Source organism: Phoca vitulina, unplaced genomic scaffold (assembly GCF_004348235.1).
Source record: "Phoca vitulina isolate PV1807 unplaced genomic scaffold, GSC_HSeal_1.0 scaffold13, whole genome shotgun sequence".
Taxonomy (NCBI): Eukaryota; Metazoa; Chordata; class Mammalia; order Carnivora; family Phocidae; genus Phoca; species Phoca vitulina.
The window spans coordinates 8,878,568-8,903,912 of record NW_022589716.1 but is presented as its reverse complement, the minus strand read 5'-3'; the positions used below and the strand labels follow the sequence as shown (position 1 = coordinate 8,903,912).

The 25,345-nt window shown below is 38.0% G+C and overlaps 1 protein-coding gene and 1 pseudogene across 4 annotated transcripts in view; one reads left to right on the top strand and one right to left on the bottom strand.

Moving 5' to 3' along the window:
* DOCK3 (dedicator of cytokinesis 3) overlaps nucleotides 1–25,345 on the bottom strand; it is a 571,728-nt gene that overhangs the window by 369,100 nt on the left and 177,283 nt on the right. The window lies entirely within an intron of this gene.
* Nucleotides 7,613–9,041, top strand: LOC116636595 (annotated as a pseudogene).

Sequence of the window (25,345 nt, the reverse complement as noted above, 5' to 3'; positions counted from 1 at the left end):
TAAAGTACAGTTCAAGTCCAGTGCTTCTTTGTTGATTTTCTCTCCAGATAAAAATGTTCTATCTATGTCTGTGAGGTTCATTTGGTCTAAAGTACAGTTCAAGTCCAATGTTTCTTTGTTGATTTTCTCTCCAGATAATCTATCTACTGAAGTCTCCCACTACTATTGTATTATCTAATTCTCCCTTCAAACCTGTGTTTAATATATCTATTATATATTAATATATCAGTTTCTGATGCACCTTTATGAATGATTGTTAGATCTTCTGGATGAGTTGATCCCTTTATCATTATATAAATGACCTTCTTCATCTCTAGTTATAGTTTTTGTCTTAAAGCCTATTTTACCCAGTGTAAGTATAGCTACCTGTGCTCTCCTTTGGTTTCCACTTGCATGAAATATTTTTTTCTATCCCTTTACTTTCAACCTACATGTACCCTTAAAGCTGGAGTAAGTCTCTTATGGGTGGCATGAAATTAGTTGAGCCTTATTTTTTAATCAATCCAGCCACATTAGGCCTGTTGATTAGAAAATTCAATCCATTTACATTTAAAGTAATGACTGATAGGTAAAGACTTACTAATGCTATCTTATTGTTTCCAGTTCTTTTATACTTGCCTTGTTCCTTTCATCTCTTGCTGCCTTCCTTTGTGAACTGATGATTTTCCAGTGGTATGCTTTGATTCCGATATCTTTCATCTTCCATATTTCTGCTGTAGATTTTTGCTTCATGGTTCCCATGGTTTTATGTAACACATCTTATAACAGTCTATTTTATACTGATAACAACTTAACTTTGATCACATACAAAAACTCTACCCTTTTACTCTCCCCTGCTTTGTTTTTGATGTCACAATTTACCCGTATTTATATTTTATATTTTAAAATTATTATAGCTATTTTTTAATACTTTCATCTTTTAATACTAGAGTTAATATACCATCATATTATAGTATTAGAGTATCCTAAATCTGACTATACAATTTTTATCAGTGTGTTTTATATTTTCATGTTCCTAATTAGTGTCCTTTCATTTCAGCTTGAAGAACTCCTTTTAGCATTTTGTAAGGCAGGTCTAGAGGTAAATTCCCTCAGCTTTTATTTAGCTGGGAAAGTTTATATCTCTCCTTCATTTCTGAAGAACAGCTCTCCTAGGTAAAGTATTCTTGGTTGGTGGGTTTTTTTTTTTTTCCTTTCACCATGTGGAATATATTATCCTACTCTTTTATGGCCTGTAATATTTTTGCTGAGAAATACACTGATAGTCTAATGGGGGAGGGGGTTACCTTATAAGTTACAAACTTTGTTTCTCTTGCTTTTAAAATCTTCCCTTGTCTGTGACTTTGACAATTTTATTATAATGTGTCTTGAAGGGATTTCTTCATGTTCAGTTTGTCTGGTGACCTATGAACACTATGAACTTGGATGTCCAAATTTCTCCCTAGATTTGGAAAGTTCTTAGCCATTATTTCTTTAAATAGGCTTCCTGCCCCTTTTTCCCCATCTTCTCCTTTTAGAACTCCAATGATTCACAAATTGATCCACCTATCATGAAGGCTTTCTTCACTCTTCCTCATTTTTTTCTTCTTTTCCAGTCAGGTTTCCTCTGACTGTAAAATTTCAAAGTTCCTGTCTTTAATTTCACTGATTCTTTCTTCTGCTTGATCAAGCCTATTGTTGATGTGCTCTACTGCATTTTTCCCCCATTTCATTCATTGAATTCTTCAACTCCAGAATTTCTGTTTGGTCCTTTTTCATTATTCCTAACACTGTGATAAAGTTTTTATATTGTTAATGTACTGTTTTCCTGATTTCACTGAACTGTCTTTCAGTGTTTTCTTTTTAGCTCATTAAATTTCCTTAAAACAGCTTTTTTGAATTCTTTATCAGATAAATTGTAGATCTCCATGTCTTTGGATTCAGTTACTGGAAGATTATTGTGGTCCTCTGGTGTCATATGTTTTCCTGGTTTTTCTTTTTCTTTTCTTTTTTTATTTAAATTCAATTAGCTTCCTTGGTTTTTCATGTTTCATGGAGTTTTGTGTTATGGTCTTCACATTTGAAGTAGCAGTCACCTCCTCCAGTCTTTACTAATTGCCATCAAGGTATAAATACCTTCCATGTTCCTCTTAGAGATTCTGCGAATTTCTCAACCTTCCATGAACCTGCTCCATGTTTCTTGCTCACTTTTGTGGCAGAATTCTTCAGCATGAATGCCTTCTATTGATTCTACAATGCACCAGGCTAGTGCTGACAGCCTCTCTTTTGTCTTCCCAAAGGTGGCACTATAACTCAAGTTTGTGGTCTCTGCACTGCAGATTCTGCCTGCTTTCCATGTGTATTCATGAACAGTCTTCCAAAGCTTGCTCTTGCCACCACCTTAATGGGTATGCACAGTGAGCCAGCTACAGCATGGGGGGCAGGGGGTAGTGTGAGGCACACAAAACTGGATGCTGATAGCCCAGTGGGGGGATCCATGGGTGGGGCTTTCCCAGCAGTTAATGGGTGGGCTTCTTGATAGAGTCTGCTGTACAGTAGGTTCTGTGTCTCTTTAATGCCACCAAAAAATCCTATGTGCCATTTTCCCAAACTCTTTCTACCTCTCAGTCATGGAACTCCCAATTTAGTACTCTGGAGAGGACAAGACAGAAATGAGCCTCTCTGTGCATCTGCAGAGCTGGAGAAGCTGGATGCTCACTCACATGCTCTCTCTTGCCCTCACAGGAGAAATCATGGGCCTAAAAAGATTTCCTCTGGCCTTTGTCTATGCTACCCTGTGGTAAAGTTGATGCAGGTAAAGTGAAATTGTTCCTATTACCCACTCCAATGTACCCAAACTCTTAGTTTCTGCTCCAACAAACTGCTGGGTCTTCACCTATAGAAACCTAGACATCCACAAAGGTTCTCTCATCCAAGTATGATTGTCTTCAGAAGCTCCAAAATGACAAAAGGGTCACTTCAGGGTACACAGCTGGGACTGAGATCTGTCTGCCTATTACCCAATGCACAGGTCGGTGAGACTTCTCCTGGGACCCTTGTTGTATGCAGAATGCTACAGGTCCCCCAAAACACTTTTGTTTGTGGATGGATACAGAGTATTTGTTTTTGAGAGTGAGAACAAAAACTAGGGACATCTTATGGCACCATGATGCTGACATCAAGTATATACCAGTAATACATTTTATATATTGGCCCATAATAAAAGATAACCTATGCCAATGGGGAATCCTAATACAGGAAAATATGGACTTAAAATAGAATAAAACACACAACTGCATGCAATCAAAACTAAATGATGACAACCCATTATCTATAAAGGAAGAATAGCAAAGAGTTAAAAAGGCATAGGATTAGCATATGCTTCCAGGAAGATGAATGAGACATACTTTTCACTATTCCTTCTGCTAAGTACAATGAAAAACTGTGGATATATATGTATATATATTTCACACATACATCATCATACATAAAGCATAGATATATTACCATATATAAAAAACTCTAGAAATAAATATTTTTTAAAAAATAGGAAAATTCTGAAAGGTAGAGAGAAAAAGGCAGACTAACTAGGGACGCTGAGATGCAAGAAAGAACACAGTGGTGAATTCCCTAGATTTTCTTTTACCTTATACATCTGCTATTTGAAGCTGAAAAGGCTAGAAACCAAGAAAACACCAACAGGCACAGACAAAAAAAGACTGTTCTCTCTAGCTTAAGAACCAGGAAAGAGTCAGCCTGTCAACAAAGAAAACACCTTAGTAATAACCACTATATTGCTTCCAAACCACCAAAAAAGAAAGAAAGAAAAAAGCTATGGCCCAACTCTCACCCACACAAGCAAGGCTAACTGGACAGACTGGACTTTCATCTTCACTGGACTATAATTAACACATTCAAACCTTGCACTGGTATAGTGGCTGAAAAGGCCTACTTGGGAGTCAAGACCTTCTATCCAAGTGGGCAATAACAAACCACCACCACTGAGTAGCAGTGGAGACTACCCGAACTTCTACCCCTAACCAGAATTAGACGACTCCATCACTCCCCTATGGTGTCCGAAGAGGCCTAAGAGAGAGTGGGGGCTTTCACCATTGTTCAGCAGTAACAAGGCCACCACCCTCCTCCTGGTGGTATCAGAGGCCACATGGGGAACAGCAGAAGGCTCTACAATGCTTTCCAGCCAGTGAATAATCAGTGGAAGACTACTAGAAAGCTAGAATTCCTACACCTATTCAACAGTAACAAGGAGCCTGCACCATTCAGTGTCAACAGAGGCTGAGTGGGAAACATGGACCTCAACCCCCACTTGGCAGTAATGAGGCAAATCCTGTCCTTCCCCTACAGTAGCACTGTCACAAAAGCCAGATAAAACAAAAGGTTTAAATAAAAGTAGTATCTCGTAACATAATACCCAAAGGTCCAGGTCTTGTCATACCAAGAACCAGGAAGATCTTAAATTGAATGGGAAAAAAAAACAATACATGCCAACACCAAGAAAATAAAGATGTTAGAATTATCTGACATATTTTAAAGGAGCCATCATAAAAACATTTCAGTGAGTAATTACAAATATGTGTGAAACAAGAAAAAGAAAAGACAGTCTCAGCAAAAAAACAAAATGTTTCAACAAAGAAACAGAAGATGCTGGATGGGGTTAACAGTAGAATGGAGGGGACAGAGGAAAGAAGCAGTGAGCCATAAATCAGAAAAATTTAAAATGACACACACTGACTGTGATATTGTGATACAATAATACATATTTCTTCATCCCCAAATCCCTGACACAAGAGTTTCTAAAACTCTTGGGATTTCTGGATAAGAAGAATAGGAAAAGCATCAACTTTGTTATTCATGATAACTGTACTGGGGTGTATGCTAATGAATTGACCCTTGGTGGGCCCCCAGACAGCTTCAGAATGGGAGATGCCAGGGGAACCATGTGATTAGAGGGTTGGAAATTTCAGCTCCACTCTCCAACACCAGGGAGGGGAGAAGGGCTAGAGAATGAGTTAATCACCAAGGGACAATGATTTAATAAATCATGCCTTCATAATGTAACTCCCATAAAAACAAACCATGAGGTTTGGAGAGCTTCCAGGGTAATGAACACGAAGTTGCTGTGAGGTTGAAATGCCAAAAAGGGGCATAGAGGCTCCATGTCCTGGTCCATATACCTTGCCCTAAGCATCTTTTCTATTTGGCCGTTCCTAAGTTGGATCCTTTATGATAAACTGAAAATAGTAATTAAGTTGTTTTCCTGAGTTCTGTGAGCTGTTCTAGCAAATTATCAAACATGAGAAGGGGACATGGGAGCCCTCAATTTATAACTGGTTGATCAGAAGTATAAGAAGTCCAGGACTTGAGATTGGCATCTGAAGTGAAGGTGGTCTTGTGGGACTGAGCCCTTAACATGTGAGGTCTAACAGTGGGTATCCAGACAGTTGTAGAATCGGTTGTTGGTGTGGAAAACTCCACATTTTTTATGTCAGAAGTGTTGAGAGACTAAACAATAAAGAGAAAATAGACTGAAAAAAAATGAATAGAGACTCAGGGGCCTATATGACTATGGCAACAACAACAAAATATCTAACATTCTTGTCATCAAGTCCTGGGAGGAGAGAAGAAAAACACAAGGGCAAGGCTTAGAATGTATATGAATAGGATAAATCCTAGTGAGAATATGGAGCAACGGAACTCTCATCCATTGCTGGTGAGAATGCAAAAATGGTACAGCCACATTGGAAGAGAGTCTGGCAGTTTCTTATAAAACTAACATACTCTTACCATACAACCTAGCAATTGCACTCCTTGGTAATTACCAAGTGAGCTGAAAACTTATGTCCACACAAAAACCTGCACACAAATGTTTTTATAATTGCTTTATCTGTAAATGTCAAAACTTGGAAGCAACCAAGATGTCCCTCAGTAGATGAATGAATAAAGAACCTATAGTCCATCCAGATAATGGAATATTATTCAGCAATACAAAGAAATGAGCTGCCAGGGTGCCTGGCTGGCTCCCTCGGTAGAGTGTGCGACTGTTGATCTCAGGGCTGTGGGTTCAAGCTCCACATGGGTACAGAGATACTTTAAAAAAATAAAATCTTAAAAAAAAAGAAATGAGCTATCAAGCCACGAAAAGACATGGAGGAATCTTAACTGCATGTTGCTGAGTGAAAGAAGCCAATCTGAAAAGGCTACAATCTATATGATCCCAACTAAATGGCATTCTTTAAGAGGCAGTAAAAAGATCAGTGGTTGCCAAGACTCTAAGAGAATGAGGAAAGGAATAAATAGGTGGAGAATGGGGTATTTTTAGGGCAATGAAATTATTCTTATGACACTGCAGTGATAGATACATAACATTACGCATTTGTCAAAACCATAAAACTATACAACACAAAGAGTGTACCCTAATGTAAACTATAAATAATATTAATAGTCCATAAATATTGGTTCACCAAATATAACAAACACACCACACTAATGTAGAATGTGAATAGGAGAAGAAACTGGGAGAGGCTCCTTGTACTTTTTGTACAACTCTTCTGTAAACCTAAAAGTGTTCTAAAAAATAAAGTCTAATAAAATTTAAAATTAAAAAAATGAGGGCGCCTGGGTGGCTCAGTTGGTTAACCGACTGCCTTCGGCTCAGGTCATGATCTCAGGGTCCTGGGATCAAGCCCCGCATCAGGCTCCCTGCTCCACGGGAAGCCTGCTTCTCCCTCTCCCACTCCCCCTGCTTGTGTTCCTTCTCTCGCTGTGTCTCTCTCTGTCAAATAAATAAATAAATAAATAAATAATCTTTAATTAATAAATAAATAAATAAATAAATAAAATTTTAAAAATGACAGAAAACTTCCCAAATTTGGCAAAAGACAAGCCAACATACTGAAGAAGCTGAGCAAACCCCAAACAGGATAATCCAAAGAAACACATATAAAGACACAACACAGTTACATTTCTAAATACTACAGGCAAAAAAAAAAAAAAATCTTAAAAGTAGCGTAGCAAGAGAAAACAATGCCTTACCTCTAGTGAAAAAAAAATATTTAAATGACAGTGAATTTTTCACTAAAATCAGAGAGAACCAGCATCACTACTCACAATGGCCAAAGGTGGAAAAAACTCAAGTCTCCATCAACTGATAAGTAGACAAACATACCATGGTATGTCTATACAATGGGATGTTATTCAGCCAGAAAAGCAGTTAAGTACTGATACATGCCACATCAATAATGAATCTTGAAAACATTATACTGAGTAAAAGAAGACAGTCACAAAAGGTCACATATTACGTGATTTCACTTATATGAAATATCCAGAATAGGCAAATCCACACAGACAGTAGTTGTCAAGGGCTGGGGGATAGGAGAATAGGTATAAGGTTTCATGTTTGGGGTGATGAAAAGATTTTGGAATTGGATAGTGGTAATGTATGAATGTACTAAAAGTCAACATGGAGGGGTGCCTGGGTGGCTCAGACGGTTAAGTATCTGATTCTTGATTTGGCTCAGGTCATGATCTTAGTGTCAGGCTCCACGCTTAGCAGGGAGTCTGCTTGAGATTCTCTCTCTCTCTCTCCCTCTGCCCCTCCCTTCTGCATTCACACTCTCTCTCAAATAAATAAATTCTTTAAAAAAAAAAAAACTCAATACAGTTTCTGCTTCCTGGTCGGAGCCATGGCAGTGGCAAATTCAAGCCCTGTCAATCCCGTGGTGTTCTTTGATGTCAGCATTGGTGGCCAGGAAGTGGGCCGCATGAAGATCGAGCTCTTTGCATATGTTGTGCCTAAGACGGCAGAGAATTTTAGGCAATTCTGCACTGGAGAATTCAGAAAAGATGGGGTTCTGATAGGATGCAAAGGGAGCACCTTCCACAGGGTCATAAAGGATTTCATGATCCAGGGTGGGGATTTTGTTAATGGAGATGGTACTGGAGTTGCCAGTATTTACTGAGGGCCATTTGCAGATGAAAATTTTAAACTTAAGACACTCAGCTCCAGGCCTGCTTTCCATGGCAAACAGTGGTCCCAGTACAAATGGCTGCCAGTTCTTCATCACCTGTTCTAAATGTTTTTGGCTGGATGGGAAGCACTTAGTGTTTGGAAAAATCACTGATGGACTTCTAGTGATGCAAAAGATTGAGAATGTTCCCACAGGCCCCAAAAGTAAGCCCAAGCTGCCTATGGTGATCTCACAGCGTGGGGAGATATAGTCCAGGGCAAGACTGATCAAGCCTTCCCTTGCTCTGGGTGACGCTCTTGAGTAAGATAATCCGGATTGGCCCCTGTGTTTGCTTCCCTGCCTGCTGTGGCCCTTTTTGATCAAGAGACCTTGGAAATGTCATAGATTAAGAACCCAAGATTTTCTGTTTAAGTTTTCAATTGCAAATAAAGTTTTGTTTTGTTTTGGGAAAAAAAACCTATTACAAAAATAACGACATAGACAAATAAGAAGTAAAAGCATGAAAAAACAGGTTATGCAAAAATTAATGGAAAGAAAGTAAGAGTTAGTATTAGATAAAGTAGACTCTAGAACAAAGAAAATTATCAGATACAAAAAGGGACATTATATAATGACACAAAGTCAACCACCAAGAAAACATAGCAATCATAAATGTATATGCACTGAACAACAGAATATATTGAAGTGAAACTCACAGAAATAAAAATAGACAAATAAAAATAAATTCACAATTAGAGACTTACAGAACAACTAAACAGAAAAAGAGCAATGATAAAGAACTCAACACCACCATCGACCAATAGGATCTAATGATCTAGTTCTGTGAATACAGAACACTCCACTCAACAAAAGCAGATATACATTCTTTTCAAGTGCCCACAGGACATATACCAAGATAAATCATATCCTGGGCAAAACCACAAATGTCAACAAATTTAAAACAATCAAAATCATAAACAGAATGCTCTCTTAACCACAGTGAAATCGAACTGGAAATCAATCACATAAAAATAACATAAGAAAAATCTGTAAATGCTTGGATATAAAACAACATATTTCTAAATAATCCATGCATCAAAGAGGACTTTTCAGAGTAAATAAAAAAATTACACTGAACTGAATTAAAATGACAATACAATATATCAAAATTCGAGGACACAGATAAAGAAATGCTGAAAGGGAAATTACTGGCATTAAATGCATATATTATTTTTTATTGTTTCAAGTCTTTATTTAAATTCTAGTTAGTTAACATATAGTGTAATATTGGTTTCAGGAGAATAATTTAGTGATTCCTCACTTACATATAACACCCAGTGCTCATCACCCCTCCTTGATACCCATCAACCATTTAGCCCATCCCCTGCCTACCTCCCCTCATCAACCCTCAGTTTGTTCTCTATAGTTACAAGTCTCTTATGGTTTGCGTCCCTCTTTTTTTTTCCTTTACCCTATGTTCATCAGTTTTGTTTCTTAAATTCCACATATGAGTCAGAATGGCTAAAATTAACAACACAGGAAACAACAGATGTTGGCAAGGATATGGAGAAAGGGGAAAACTCTTACACTGTTTTTTGGGAATGCAAACTGGTGCGGCCACTCTGCAAAACAGTATGGAAGTTCCTCAAAAAGTTAAAAATAGAACTACCCTACGATCCAGTAGTTGCACTAACTAGGTAATTACCCAAAGGATACAAAACTACTGATTCAAAGGGATACATACACCCTAATGTTTATGCAGCATTATCAACAGCTCAATTATTATCATTATCATTATCAACGATAGCCAAATTAGGGAAAGCGCCCAAATGTTCACCAGCTAGAAACAGATAAAGATGTGAGGGCACTTGGGTAGCTCAGTTGCTTAAGCTTAAGCATCCGACTCTTGGTTTTGGCTCAGGTCATAACCTCAGGGTCGTGAGATTAAGCCCTGCGTCGACTCCATACTCAGTATGGAGTCTGCTTGTCCCTCCCCTTCCCAAATGTCCCTTCCCTTCCCCCCCTCGTATGCATGCACACACATTCTCTAATAAAATCTTCAAAAAAAAAAAAAAAGATGTGGTATATGTATATATATAATGGCATATTACTCAGACATCAAAAAGAATGAAATCTTATCATTTGCAACAACATGGATGGAACTAAAGTGTATTATGCTAAGTGAAATAAGCCAGTCAGAGAAAGACAGATGCTTATGTTATTAAAAAGGAAAACTGCATGGGCCACCTGGCTCAGTCAATAAAGCATGCGACTCTTGATCTTAGGGTTGTGAGTTCAAGCCCCATGTTGGGCATGGAACCTACTTAAAAAGATAAATAATTTTTTTTTTAAACTTTAAAAATAAAATAAAAAGGGAAATTGCAAATCAATAATCTAAGCTCTCTCTTCAAGAAATTAGACGAGCAAAATAAAACCAAAGCAAGCATAAAGAACAAAAAGAGTAGAAATCAACAAAATTTAAAACAAGAAAAACAATAAAAGAAATATAAAGCTCGTCTTTGGAAAGATCAATAGAACTGACTAGGGATGCCTGGGTGGCTCAGTCAGTTAAGTGTCTGCCTTCAGCTCAGGTCATGATCCCAGGGTCCTGGGATGGAGCCCCAAGTCAGGCTCCCTGCTCAGCGGGGAGTCTGCCTCTACCTCTCCCTCTGCCACTCCCCCTGCTTGTGTTCTCTCTCTGTCAAATAAATAAAATCTTTTTTTAAAAAACAGAACTGAAAGGGGAAAGATGGCGGAGGAGTAGGGGACCCTATTTCAACTGGTCCCCGGAATTGAGCTGGATGACTACCAGACCACTCTGAGCACCCACGAAACCAGCCTGAGATGTAAGAAGATCTGGATCTCTACAAACAGAATATCGCAGGCGGTTGGTTTTGAGGTAGGAAGCGGAGAGCCATGATCCTGCGGGCAGATATCGGAGAATAAACGGCAGCGGGAGGGTGCCTGGACGTGGGGATCCTACACTGCCGGTGAGTGACAGCCTCGCGCGCTGCGGACGGGGCACAGACTCGCAGACCCTTAGCGGCAGGGAAAGGGCTTTAGGGCAGCCCCCGGGGTGGAAACCTAGAGCGGAGGGGTCGCGCACACGCGAACTGCAGCCCCCCCAGACAGAAACCGGAGTGACGGTCACGCGCACGCAAACTGCAGCCTCCGAGACGGAAACCCGGTGTGCTGGGGTCGCGCCGGTGAACTGCAACCCCCGGGGTGGGAACCCCAAGCGGTGGAGTTGCAAGCCCGAATTGGGAGCGGCTGGCGGTTTTAGAAGCACAAAGGGCAGAGACGTGCCCCGACCGAGAGGCAGGACTGGGAGCGCTGCGGAGGGGCCCACAACCCAGGACGCTGCAGTTTATAGCAGCACAGACAGAAACGGAGACGGTGTGGCCTGGAGAGCTCACTGAAGAACAGACTGCGGTCTCTCTGCTCTGAGGCAAAGGGTTGGAAACGGTCTCTTCTGCTCTGACTCGCGGAAGAGACGCGGAAAGCCGCCAGGGAAAGGCGCCAGAGAACAAAAGCCCCAAAGACTGATTCCCACTGAGCCCATCCCCTGCCACAGGGATGCAGGGCAACTCCGCCCAAACAGAGTTGCCTGAGTAACAGCGCAGCAGGCCCCTCCCACAGAAGACAGGCGGGGAAAACAAGAGGCCAGCAACCCTAAGGTCCCAAGAAAACAGGTGCATCTTGCTTGGGTTCTGGTCAATAATTTGGACTCTATACATTCCCTCAAACACCATCAACAGAATGACTAGGAGGAGGAGCCCCCAAAACAGAAAAGACTCAGAGATTATGACTTATGCTGCAGATTTACAAATGGATGCAGACATAACCAAGATGTCAGAGATGGAATTCAGGCTAGCAATTGTGAAGACAATGGCTAGAAAGGAGAAATCCATTAATGGCAACATAGAGTCTCTAAGGGCAGAAATAAAAGGGGAATTGGCAGAACTTAAAAATGCTATCAGTGAGATCCAATCCAATCTAGATAATCTAACAGCTAGGGTAACTGAGGCAGAAGAGAGAATAACCAATCTGGAAGACAGTATAATAGATAAAAAGGGAAAAGAGGAGGCCAGGGAAAAACAACTCAGAATCCATGAAAATAGAATCAGAGAAATAAGTGACACCATGAGGCGTTCCAATGTCAGAATAATTGGAATCCCGGAGGGAGTGGAGAGAGAGAGAGGGCTAGAAGATGTATTTGAGCAAATCGTAGCTGAGAACTTCCCTAATCTGGGGAATGAAACAAACATTCGAGTCCTAGAGGCAGAGAGGACCCCTCCTAAGATCAAGGAAAACAGGCCAACACCCCGGCATGTAATAGTAAAACTTGCAAATCTTAGAACCAAGGAAACCATCCTAAGGGCAGTTAGGGGAAAGAGATTCCTTACGTACAGAGGGAGGAACATCAGAATAACGTCAGACCTATCCACAGAGACCTGGCAAGACAGAAAGGCCTGGCAAGATATATTCAGAGTACTAAATGAGAAGAACATGCAGCCAAGAATACTTTATCCGGCAAGGCCCTCATTTAGAATGGATGGAGCGATGCAGAGCTTCCACGACCGGCAGAAGCTGAAAGAATATGTGACCACTAAGCCGGCCCTGCAAGAAATATTAAGGGGGGTTCTATAAAAGGAGAAAGACCCCAAGAGTGATATACAACAGAAATTTACAGGGACAATCTATAAAAACAACGTCTTCACAGGCAACATGATGACAATTATTTCATATCTTTCAACAATCACTCTCAATGTGAATGGCCTAAACGCTCCCATAAAACGGCACAGGGTTGCAGACTGGATAAAAAGACAGGACCCATCCATATGCTGTCTACAAGAGACTCATTTTGAACCTAAAGATACATCCAGACTGAAAGTGAAGGGATGGAGATCCATCTTCCATGCCAGCGGACCTCAAAAGAAAGCTGGGGTAGCAATTCTTATATCAGACAAATAAGATTTTAAACTAAAGTCAGTAATGAGACACAAAAGGACACTATATCATTCTTAAAGGGTCTATCCCACAAGAAGATCTAACAATTGTAAATATCTATGCCCCCAACATGGGAGCAGCCATCTACATAAGCCAACTGTTAACCAAAATAAAGAGTCATATTGATAACAATACGTTAATTGTAGGAGACCTCAAGACTCCACTCTCAGCAATGGACAGATCATCTAAGCAGAAAATCAACAAGGAAACAAGAGCTTTGAATGATACCCTGGACCAGATGGACCTCATAGATATTTACAGAACATTCCACCCTAAAACAACAGAATACTCATTCTTCTCGAGCGCACATGGAACTTTCTCCAGAATAGACCATATACTGGGTCACAAATCAGGTCTCAACCGATACCAAAAGATTGAGATTATTCCCTGCTGATTCTCAGACCACAATGCTCTAAAACCGGAACTCAATCACAAGAAAAAATTTGGCAGAAATTCAAACACTTGGAAGCTAAAGACCACTCTGCTCAAGAATGTTTGGGTCAAACAGGAAATCAAAGAAGAACTTAAACAATTCATGGAAATCAATGAGAATGAAAACACATCGGTCCAAAACCTATGGGATACTGCAAAGGCGGTCCTAAGGGGGAAATACATAGCCATCCAAGCCTCACTCAAAAAAATAGAAAAATCCTGAATTCACCAACTAACTCTACACCTTAAAGAACTAGAGAAAAAGCAACAAACGACGCCTAAGCCACGCATTAGAAGAGAAATAATTAAATTAGAGCAGAAATCAATGAATTACAAACCAGAAACACAGTAGATCAGATCAACGAAACTAGAAGTTGGTTCTTTGAAAGAATTAATAAGATCGATAAACCACTGGCCAGACTTATCCAAAAGAAAAGAGAAAGGACCCAAATTAATAAAATTAAGAATGAAAGGGGAGAGATCACGACTAACACCAAGGAAATAGAAATAATTACTAGAAATTATTATCAACAGCTGTATGCCAATAAACTGAGCAATCTGGATGAAATGGAGGCCTTCCTGGAAACCTATAAGCTGCCAAGACTGAAACAGGAAGAAATTGACAACCTGAATAGGCCAATAACCAGTAACGAGATTGAAGCAGTGATCAAAAACCTCCCAAAAAACAAGAGTCCAGGGCCTGATGGATTCCCTGGGGAATTCTACCTTTAAACATTCAAATAAGAAATAATACCTATTCTATTGAAGCTGTTTCAAAAAACAGAAACAGAAGGAAAACTTCCAAACTCATTCTATGAGGCCAGCATTACCTTAATCCCCAAACCAGGCAAAGACCCCATCAAAAAGGAGAATTTCAGACCGATATCCCTGATGAATATGGATTCCAAAACCCTCAACAAAATCCTAGCTAATAGGATCCAACAATACATTAAAAGGATCATCCACCACGACCAAGTGGGATTTATCCCCAGGATGCAAGGGTGGTTCAACATTCGCAAATCAATCAATGTGATAGAACACATTAATAAGAGGAGGGAGAAGAACCATATGGTCCTCTCAATTGATGCAGAAAAAGGATTTGAGAAAATACAACATCCTTTCCTGATTAAAACTCTCCAGAGTATGGGGATAGAGGGAACATTCCTCAAGCTCATAAAATCCATCTATGAAAAACCCACAGCGAATATCATCCTCAATGGGGAAAAGCTGAGAGCCTTTCCCTTAAGATCAGGAACACGTCAAGGGTGCCCACTCTCACCACTATTGTTCAACATAGTACTAGAAGTCCTAGCAACAGCAATCAGACAACAAAAAGAAATAAAAGGTATTCAAATTGGCAAAGAAGAAGTCAAACTCTCTTTTCGCAGACGACATGATATTTTATGTGGAAAACCCAAAAGACTCCACCCCCAAATTACTAGAACTCATCCAGCAATTCAGTAATGTGGCAGGATACAAAATCAATGCACAGAAATCAGTTGCTTTCTTATACACTAACAATGCAACTGTAGAAAGAGAAATTAAAGAAACGATTCCATTTACAATAGCACCAAAAACCATAAGATACCTCAGAATAAACCTAACCAAAGAGGTAAAGGATCTATACTCTAGGAACTACAAAACACTCATGAAAGAAATTGAAGAAGACACAAAAAGATGGAAAAATATTCCATGCTCATGGATCGGAAGAATAAACATTGTTAAAATGTCTATGCTACCCAGAGCAATCTATACCTTCAATGCCATCCCGATCAAAATTCGAATGACATTTTTCAAAGTGCTGGAACAAACAATCCTAAAATTTGCATGGAATCAGAAAAGACCCCGAATCGCCAAGGAAATGTTGAAAAAGAAAAACAAAGCTGGGGGCATCACGTTGCCCGATTTCAAGCTATATTACAAAGTTGTGATCACCAAGACAGCATGGTACTGGCACAAAAACAGACATACAGACCAATGGAACAGAATAGAGAACCCAGATATGGACCCTCAACTCTATGGTCAAATAATCTTTGACAAAGCAGGAAAAAACATGCAATGGAAAAAAGACAGTCTCTTCAATAAATGGTGCTGGGAAAATTGGACAGCCACATGCAGAAGAATGAAACTCGACCATTCTCTAACACCACTCACAAAGATAAACTCAAAGTGGATGAAAGACCTCAATGTGAGACAGGAATCCATCAAAATCCTAGAGGAGAACATAGGCAGGAACCTCTTTGACATCGCCCACAGCAACTTCTTTCAAGATACATCTCCAAAAGCTAGTGAAACAAAAGCAAAAATGAACTTTTGGGACTTCATCAAGATAAAAAGTTTCTGCACAGCAAAGGAAACAGTCAACAAAACAAAGAGGCAACCCACAGAATGGGAGAAGATATTTGCAAATGACACTACAGATAAAGGGCTGGTATCCAAGATCTATAAAGAACTTCTCAAACTCAACACCCAAAAAACAAATAATCAAGTCAAAAAGTGGGCAGAAGATATGAAAAGACACTTCTCTGAAGAAGACATACAAATGGCTAAGAGACACATGAAAAAATGTTCATCATCATTAGCCATCAGGGAAATCCAAATCAAAACCACACTGAGATACCACCTTACACCAGTTAGAATGGCCAAAATGGACAGGGAAAGAAACAACAAATGTTGGAGAGGTTGTAGAGAAAGGGGAACCCTCTTCCACTGTTGGTGGGAATGCAAGTTGGTACAGCCACTTTGGAAAACAGTGTGGAGGTTCCTCAAAAATTTAAAAATAGAGCTACCCTATGACCCAGCTATTGCACTACTGGGTATTTACCCCAAAGACACAGATGTAGTGAAAAGAAGGGCCATATGCACCCCAATGTTCATAGCAGCAATGTCCGCAATAGCCAAACCGTGGAAAGAGCCGAGATGCCCTTCAACAGATGAATGGATAAAGCAGATGTGGTCCATATATACAATGGAATATTACTCAGCCATCAGAAAAGATGAATACCCAACTTTTACATCAACATGGATGGGACTGGAGGAGATGATGCTAAGCGAAATAAGTCAAGCAGAGAAAGTCAATTACCATACGGTTTCACTTATTTGTGGAACATAAGGAATAACATGGAGGACATTAGGAGAAGGAAGGGAAAAATGGGGGGGGGATTGGAGGGAGAGATGAACCATGAGAGACTATGGACCTGAGAAACAAACAGGGTTCTAGAGGGGAGGGGGGAGGGGGGATTGGTTAGCCCGGTGATGGGTATTAATGAGGGCACGTACTGCATGGAACACTGGGTGTTATACGAAAACAATGGATCGTGGATCACTACATCAAAAACTAATGATGTACTGTATGGTGACTAACATAATATAATAAAATTAAATACAAAAAAAAAAAAAACAGAACTGACTAATTTCTACCAAGACTAACAAAGGAAAAAACAGATAAGACACAAGTTATCAATATCAGGAATGAAACAGGATATTACACATTCATTAAAAGGATATTAAAGGAATATTTCAAAAGCTGTATGCAAATAAATAGATGACATACATGAAACTGACCAGTTCCATAGCCCAGTGATGGGTATTAAGGAGGGCACGTACTGCATGGAGCACTGGGTGTTATACGAAAACAATGAATCATGGATCACTACATCAAAAACTAATGATGTATTGTATGGTGACTAACATAACATAATAAAATTAAATTAAATTTAAAAATAAATAAAATACAAACTACCATAACTCAGCCAATACAAAACGCATACAGTTGATTCTTGAACAATACAGGGCTAGGGGTACCAATCCCCCCATATAGTCAAAAATCCATGATTAACTTCTGAATTCTCAAAAACTTAACTACTAATAGCCTACTGTTGACCAGAAACCTTACTGATAACATAAACAGTCAATTAACACCTATATTTAATGTTATATGTATTATATAGTCTATTCTTACAATAAAGTAAAGCTAGAGAAAATATATTTAAAAAATCATAAGGAAGAGAAAATAAATTTATAGTACTGTATTGTATGTATCACAAATCTGCACAGAAGTGGACCCACGCAGGTCAAACCCATGTTATTCAAGGATCAACTGTAATTTGAATAGCTTGAATAGCCCTATGACCATTAAGGAAATTGAATTCATATTTTAAAACTCCTAAGAAAAAAAATCTTCAGACCCAGATGTCTTCACTGCTTCATTCTATCAAATGATTGAAGAATGAACACTACTACTACGCAATCACTACCATAAAATAAGAGAAAAAAAACATTTCTCAATTCACGTTATGAAACCAGTATTACTCTGATATGAAAATCAAAGACAGTATAAAAAAGAAAACTATAGACTAATATCCCTCATGAATATAGATGTAAAAATCCTTAACAAAATGTTATCAAGTAGAATTCAGCAATATATAAGATTTATGCACCATGAGGTTTATTTTAGGATGCAAGACATTTCAAATTCAAAAATCAATCAATGTAATCTACCATATTAAATCTAATGATGAAAACACATATCGTATTCATGCATATGACAAACTTCAACACCAATTCATGACTAAAATAAGACTCTCGGGAAAAAAAATCAACAAAATCACAGAGAGGTAACATAAGCAAAATGGAAGAGTAGGAGTTTTGTACCATTTTCCCCACCAAAGAAAACTGATTTTAACAATCAACCACAGACAAGAATGACCTTGTGGAAGTTCAGGAGTCCAGTGGAAAAATTCCAGCACAATGTTGGAGAAAAAAAAAAAAATCTGAGACTGGATGCACTGAAGAGGGTAAGAAGAACAATTTTACTTTACCTGCATTATCCCTCCCACAAGGCAGCCCAGCTCAGTGCCAAGAGAGACCTCCTTGACCTGTGATTTCTCCCATGGTGGAAAGTGAGAGCATCTGACCACCAGGCTTTCCCCAGCTTTGTAGGATGCTGCTGAAGAGGCCCACTTCTTTCTCACCTCATCCAGAATACTGAGGTGTACTACACAACTGGAGGGTAAGAAGGGGATAGAAGGAGAGCAACCAGGACTCTCAAAAGACATCAAAGGATCCTACTAATCACTTTACGGACTCCATCAAGAAGCCTGTCCATGAGCCAATGGGGACACCTCACCTGCAAATCTTCCCAACTGGCCCACAGGCACCCCCAACAAACTGCACACCTCCCCCAGCTACTCCTCAACTCCATGGCCAGCTCCTTGTGCAATGACAAATATAACCCTTTGCAGATGGTTACTGAGCACACGCAGAAAGCCACCCAACTCTGGGACTGGGAGAAAGCACAGAAACTTGAGCATTCAGCACTGCTTTAGGTAAAGCAAACAAGAGACTGTTAGCAATTGGACTGATTTTGTGGGATTGAGAGAAAGCATACAATCTTAAGGATTCCATTCCAAAAAGGAACAAGAAGTGTGGAGCAGGTGCATCCAAAGGAAAGGTCTAAGATAACCTCAGAATACCCAATATGGCTGAAATAAGTTATTCCTCTACCAAAGAGAGGAAGTAAAAATGGAGGAAGTGATTCCTTCTTCAAATGCAAAAAAACAATGCAAGATTTCAAGAACATGAAAAATAAAGGAACTGTGATACCACCAAAGGAATACATTTTTTTCTAGTAACCAAGCCCAAAGAAACAGATCTGTGATTTGCCCAATAAATGATTCAAAGTAGTTGTTTTTTAAAAGCTCAAGGAGTTATAAGAAAACCCAGAAAGACCATTAAACAAAATCAGGAAAACAATACACAAACAAAATGAGAAGTTTAATACATACATAGAAATCATAAAAAGAAAACAGAAATTCTGGAGCTGAAGATTACAATGAATTAAATGAAAAATGTAAAATAGAGTACTAAAAGCAGACTCGATCAGCAGAAGAAAGAATCAGCGAGATTAAAGATAGGAACTTTGACATTATCTAGCCAGAAGAGAACAAAGAAAAATGAATGAAAAAGAGTAGAGAAATTCTATGTGAATTATGGGATACCATCAAGGGACACAATCTACGTATTACTGCAGTTCCAGAAGGAGGAAGGAGAAAAAAAGGGACAGAAATCTGATTTAAAGAAATAATGGCTGAGAAGTTCCCAAATCTGGGAAGAGATGTGAATATTCAGGTTCATGAAGCCAGGTCCCCAAAAACATTCAACCGAAAAGATCACCTCAAAGACAAATTATAATGAAACTGACTAAAATCAAAGACAAAGAGAATTTCAAAAGCAACAAGAGAAAAAAAGTTTGTAACTTACAAGGTAACCCCCATAAGGCTATCAGCAGAATTCAGCAGAAACCTTGCAGGCCAGGAGAGAGTGGGATGATACATTCAAAGTACTGAAAGAAAAAAATTGCCAACTAAGAATACTTCACCTGGCAAAGACGCCCTTCTAAAATAAAGAGATAAAAAGTTTCCAAGACAAACAAAAGCTGAGAGAGTTCATCACAACTAAGTGCCTTATAAGAAATGCTGAAAGAAGTTCTTCATGCTAAAATGAAAAGACACTAATTAGTAACATAAAAAACATATAATAAAAAAATAAAACACTCATAAAGGTAAGTTTATACTTAACTTCTGACTTCTCCAAAACTGTAATATGGCAGCATATTAATCAATTGATTCTAGTAAACAGTGAAGAACAAAAGTATTAAAAATAACTACAGCTACAATAATTTCTTAAAGAACATACAATAGAAGAAGATGTAAACTGCAACATCAAAAATATAAAATGTGGGTAGGAGTGAAAGGGTATAACTTTTATATGGGATCGAAATCCAAATATTATCAGCACAAAACAGACTGTTAAAAGGTGTTATGTAAGCCTCTTTTGTGGCAACCACAAAAAAAAAAACCTACAACAGATACTCAAAAGGTAAAGAGAAGGAAATCAAACCATACCATTTTGGAAAATCATCAATTCACAAATGAACACAAGAGAAAAAGGAAAAGACAAAGGAACTAAAAAAGAGCCAGAAAACAATTAACAAGATAATATTAGTAAGTCCTCACCTATTAATAATGAAATGTAAATAGGTTAAATTCTCCAACCAAAAGGCATATAGTTGCTGAATGAACTAAAAAATATAACCCAACTGCATGCTGTCTACAAGAAACTCACTTCACCTTTAAGGATAAACTTGGGCTCAAAGGAAAGAAATAACATACATTCCCTGCAAATGTAAAGCAAAAGAGAGCCAAGTTAGCTATACTTACATCATTACAAATTAGATTTCAAGTCACAAACAAGAGTCAAGGAAGATGATTATATAATGACAAAGGGGTTAATTCATCATGAAGATAAAACAATTGGAAACATATACACACCCAAAAAAACAGAACATCTAGGGCGCCTGGGTGGCTCAGTTGGTTAAGCGACTGCCTTCAGCTCAGGTCATGATCCCAGGGTCCTGGGATCGAGCCCCACATTGCGCTCCCTGCTCAGCAGAGAGCCTGCTTCTGCTTCTCCCTCTGCCTGCTGCTCTGCCTACTTGTGCTCTCTCTCTCTCTGTGTCAAATAAATAAATAAAATCTAAAACAAAACAAAACAAAACCAAGAACATCTAAATATATTAAACAAATAACACATCTGAAGGGAGAAATAGACAACAATACAAAAAGAAAAAAAAGCAGCAAGGGATTTCAATACCCCCTTTCAACAATGGATAGATCCAGAAAATTAATAAAAAATTATTAGGCTTAAATTATACTTTAGACCAAATGGAGCTGACAGACATATAGAGAATATTCCATCCAATAACCACATAATACACATTCTTTTCAAACACACACAGGTTATTTTCAGGGTAGATAAAATGTCAGGCAACAAAACAAGTCTTAAACTCAAGAAAACTGATATCATACCAATTATCTTTTCTAACCAAAATGATATGAAGCTAGAAATTAATAACAGGAAGAAAGCTATAAATTCACAAATATGTGGAAATTAACACATTCCTGAACAACCAATTGGCCAAAGAAGAAATCAAAAGAGAAGTTAAAAAAATAACTCAAAACAAATGGAAATGGAAACACAACATACCAACACTTATAGGATGCAGAAAAAAATAGCTCTAAGATGGAAATTTATGATGATAAATGCCTATGAGAAAAAAAACTCAAAAGAACAACCTAACTTTATACCTGAAGGAACTATAAAAATAATGAGGTAAGCCCAAAATTAGCAGAAGGAAGGATATATAAAGATTAGAGAGAAATAAATGAAATAGATGCTAGAAAACAATAGAAAAGATCAATGAAATTAAGACCTAGCTACTATTTGAAAACATAAGCAAAATTGAAAAACCTTTAGCCAGACTAATTAAGAGAATCAAATAAATAAAATAAAAAATGAAAGAGGAGGCACTACAACTGATACCATAAAAATACAAAGGATCATAAGAGACTACTATGAAGAATTACATACCAACAAATTGGTTAACCTAAAAGAAATGGAAAGATTCCTAGAAACATATACCTGACAAGACAGAATCATAAGTAGAAAATCTGAACAAACTAATTATGACTAAGAAAATTAAATCAGAAACTTAAAACCTCTCAACAAACAGATGGTTTCACTGATGGATTCTACCAACGACTTAAAGAAAAATCATTCCCAGGGTCTTCCAAAAAATTGAAGAAGAAGGAACACTTCCAAACTCATTTTACAAAGTCAGCATTACCTTGATTCCAAAGCCAGACAAGGAGACGAAAAGAAAAAAAGAAAAGAAAAGAAAAGAAAAGAAAAGAAAAGAAAAGAAAAGAAAAGAAAAGGAAAGGAAAAGAAAAGAAAAAAGAAAAGAAAAAGAAAAAGAAAAGAAAAAAGAAAAAGGCCAGTATCCTGAGGAACACAGATGCAGAAAAGTTCTCAATGAAATACTAGCAAACCAAATTCAATAGAACATTAAAAGAATCATACACTGTTATTAAGTGGGATTTATCTATCAAATGCAAGGATAGTTCAACATAAAAAATCAGTGTGATACACACATTAGCAGAATGAAGGATAAAATCATATGATCATCTCAATAAATGTAGAAAAAACATTTGGCAAAATTCAACAGCTTATAATAAAAACTCTCAACAAATCAGGTATAGATAGAATATACTTCAACATAATAAAGGCCATCATACTCAATGAAAGCTTTACCTCTAAGATCAGTAAGAAAACAAGGATACCAACTCTCACCCCTTCTATTCAAATAGAAGTCCTAGCCAGAGCAACTAGGCAAGAAAAGAAATAAAGACATCCAAATTGGAAAGGAAGAAGTTGAAATTCTTTTGCATACGACATGATCTTATATACAGAAAACCACAGGGGTGCCTGGGCGGCTCAATCCATTAAGCGTCTGCCTTTCACTCAGGTCATGATCCCAAGATCCTGGGATCGAGTCCCACATCAGGTTCTCTGCTTGGCGGGGAGTCTACTTCTCCCTATCCCCCTGATCCTGCTCTTTCTCTCTCTCTCTCGTGTGCATGCTCTCTCTCTAATAAATAAATAGAATCTTAAAAAAAAAAAAGAAAGAAAACCATAAAGCCTCCACCAAATAATTTTCAGAACTGATAAACCTCTTAAAGTTGCAAGATACAAAATCAATACACAAAAAATAGGTTTTATTTCTCTTTTTTTTTTTTCAGAGATAAAGATCTTTTATTGAGAAACAGGGAGGAAGGAACATTATAGGGTTTGGATTACTTAATTGGGCTCATAGTCCAGAGAGGGGAATGAGTTACGGTTAGAGGAGATTTTTAGGGTTGTGGAAGTCATTAGGGAGGAACATTTCTTAAACTAACAATGAACTGTTAGATACAGAAATTAACAAAACAATCTTTTTACAATACCATCAAAAAGAAAAAAATATTTACGATTAATTTAACCAAGTAGGTGAAAGATCTGTACACCAAAACCTGCAAGACACAAAATAAATTGAAGACACAAATAAATGGAAAAATATCCCATGTTCATGGATTAGAAGAATTACTATCATTAAAATGTCCATACTACACAAAACCATCTACAGATTCAATGCAGCACCTACCAAAATTTCCACGGCACTTTTCACAAAAATAAAGGAAACAATCCTAAAATTCATTGGAACCACAAAAGACCATGAAGAGCTAAAGCAATCTTGAGAAAGAAGAGCAAAGCTGGAGGCATCACACTTCCTGACTTCAAACTATATTACAAAGCTATGGTAATCAAAATAGTAAGGCACTGGCATAAAAACGGACATATAAATCTGTGGAACAGAATAGAGACCCCAGAAATAAACCCATAAATACATGGCCAATTAATTTATCACAAAGGTGCCAAGCACAGATAATGGGGAAACGATAGTTTCTTTAATAAATGGAATTTGGATAACTGGATATACACATGGAAAAGACTAAATATTTACCCTTACACCATACTCAAAAATCAACTGAAAACAGATTAAAGATTTAAATGTAAGACCCAAGGCGGGAGCAAGATGGCGGAGGAGTAGGAGACCTGGATTTCGTCTCCTCTCAGGAATTCAGCTGGATAGGGATCAAACCATTCTGAACACCTACAAACTCAACAGGAGATCGAAGAAAAGAATAGCAACAACTCTCTGAACAGAAAAGCGACCACTTTCTGGAAGTCATATTCTATCCCTTCATAGTAGTTACCCGTATTTTTGGCATATATATATAAGTTGTTCTCTCTTTAAAATCTTGAGATAGTTTCTTCTAACAGATCAAAATATACTCTAAATCTCTAGTGTATGGTTTTTTTCTACTCCCCTGCCTGATCACATTCTCTCCCTTTTTTCTTTCTTTCTTTTTTTTTTTAATCCTCTTCTTTCTTTTTTCAAACAACTTATCAAATCCTTTTTTAAAATTTTTTATAATTTCCATCTTTACAATCATATTCCATCCCTTCATCATATCAACCCTTATTTTTGTACATATATAAGTTTTTCTTTCTTTAAAATTTTGGGAGGGACTTTCTTTTAACAGACCAAAATACACCCAAAATCTAGTGTGTGGCACTGATCTATAATCCAGCCTGATCATATTTGATCACATTCTGTTTTTGTTTTGTTTTGTTTTGTTCTGCTTTTGTTTGTTTTTATCTTTATCTTTTTCTTTTTTCTTTTTTTCTTTCCTTTTCTTTTTTCTCTCTTTCCCTTTCTTTTCCCACTGCTTCAGGTCTTTTCTGATTTGTTTAGAGTATATTTTCTTGGGACGTTGTTACCCTGCTAGCATTTTGTTCTCTCATTAATCTATTCTCCTCTGCACAAAATGACAAGACGGAAAAAATCACCTCAACAAAAAGAACAAGAGGTAGTACCGACTGCCAGGGACCTACTCAATACGGACATTAGTACGATGTCAGATCTAGAGTTCAGAATCATCACTTTAAAGATACTAGCTGGGCTTGAAAAAAACATGGAAGTTATTAGAGAAACCCTTTCTGGAGAAGTAAAAGAACTAAAATCGAACCAAGTAGAAATCAAAAAGGCTATCAATGAGGTGCAATCAAATATGGGGGCGCTAACTGCTAGGATAAATGAGGCAGAAGAAAGAATCAGTGAGATAGAAGACCAAATGATGGCAAATAAAGAAGCTGAGAAAAAGAGAGATAAACAACTACTGGATCACGAGGGCAGAATTCGAGAGATAAACGATACCATAAGACGAAACAACATTAGAATAATTGGGATCCCAGAAGAAGAAGAAAGAGAGAGAGGGGCAGAAGGTATAATGGAGCAAATTATAGCAGAGAACTTCCCTAATTTGGGGAAGGAAACAGGCATCAAAATCCAGGAAGCACAGAGAACCCCTCTCAAAATCAATAAAAATAGGTCAACACCCCGACATCTAAGAGTAAAACTTACGAGTCTCAGAGACAAAGAGAAAATCCTGAAAGCAGCTCGGGAGAAGAGATATGTAACCTACAATGGTAGAAACATTAGATTGGCAACAGAC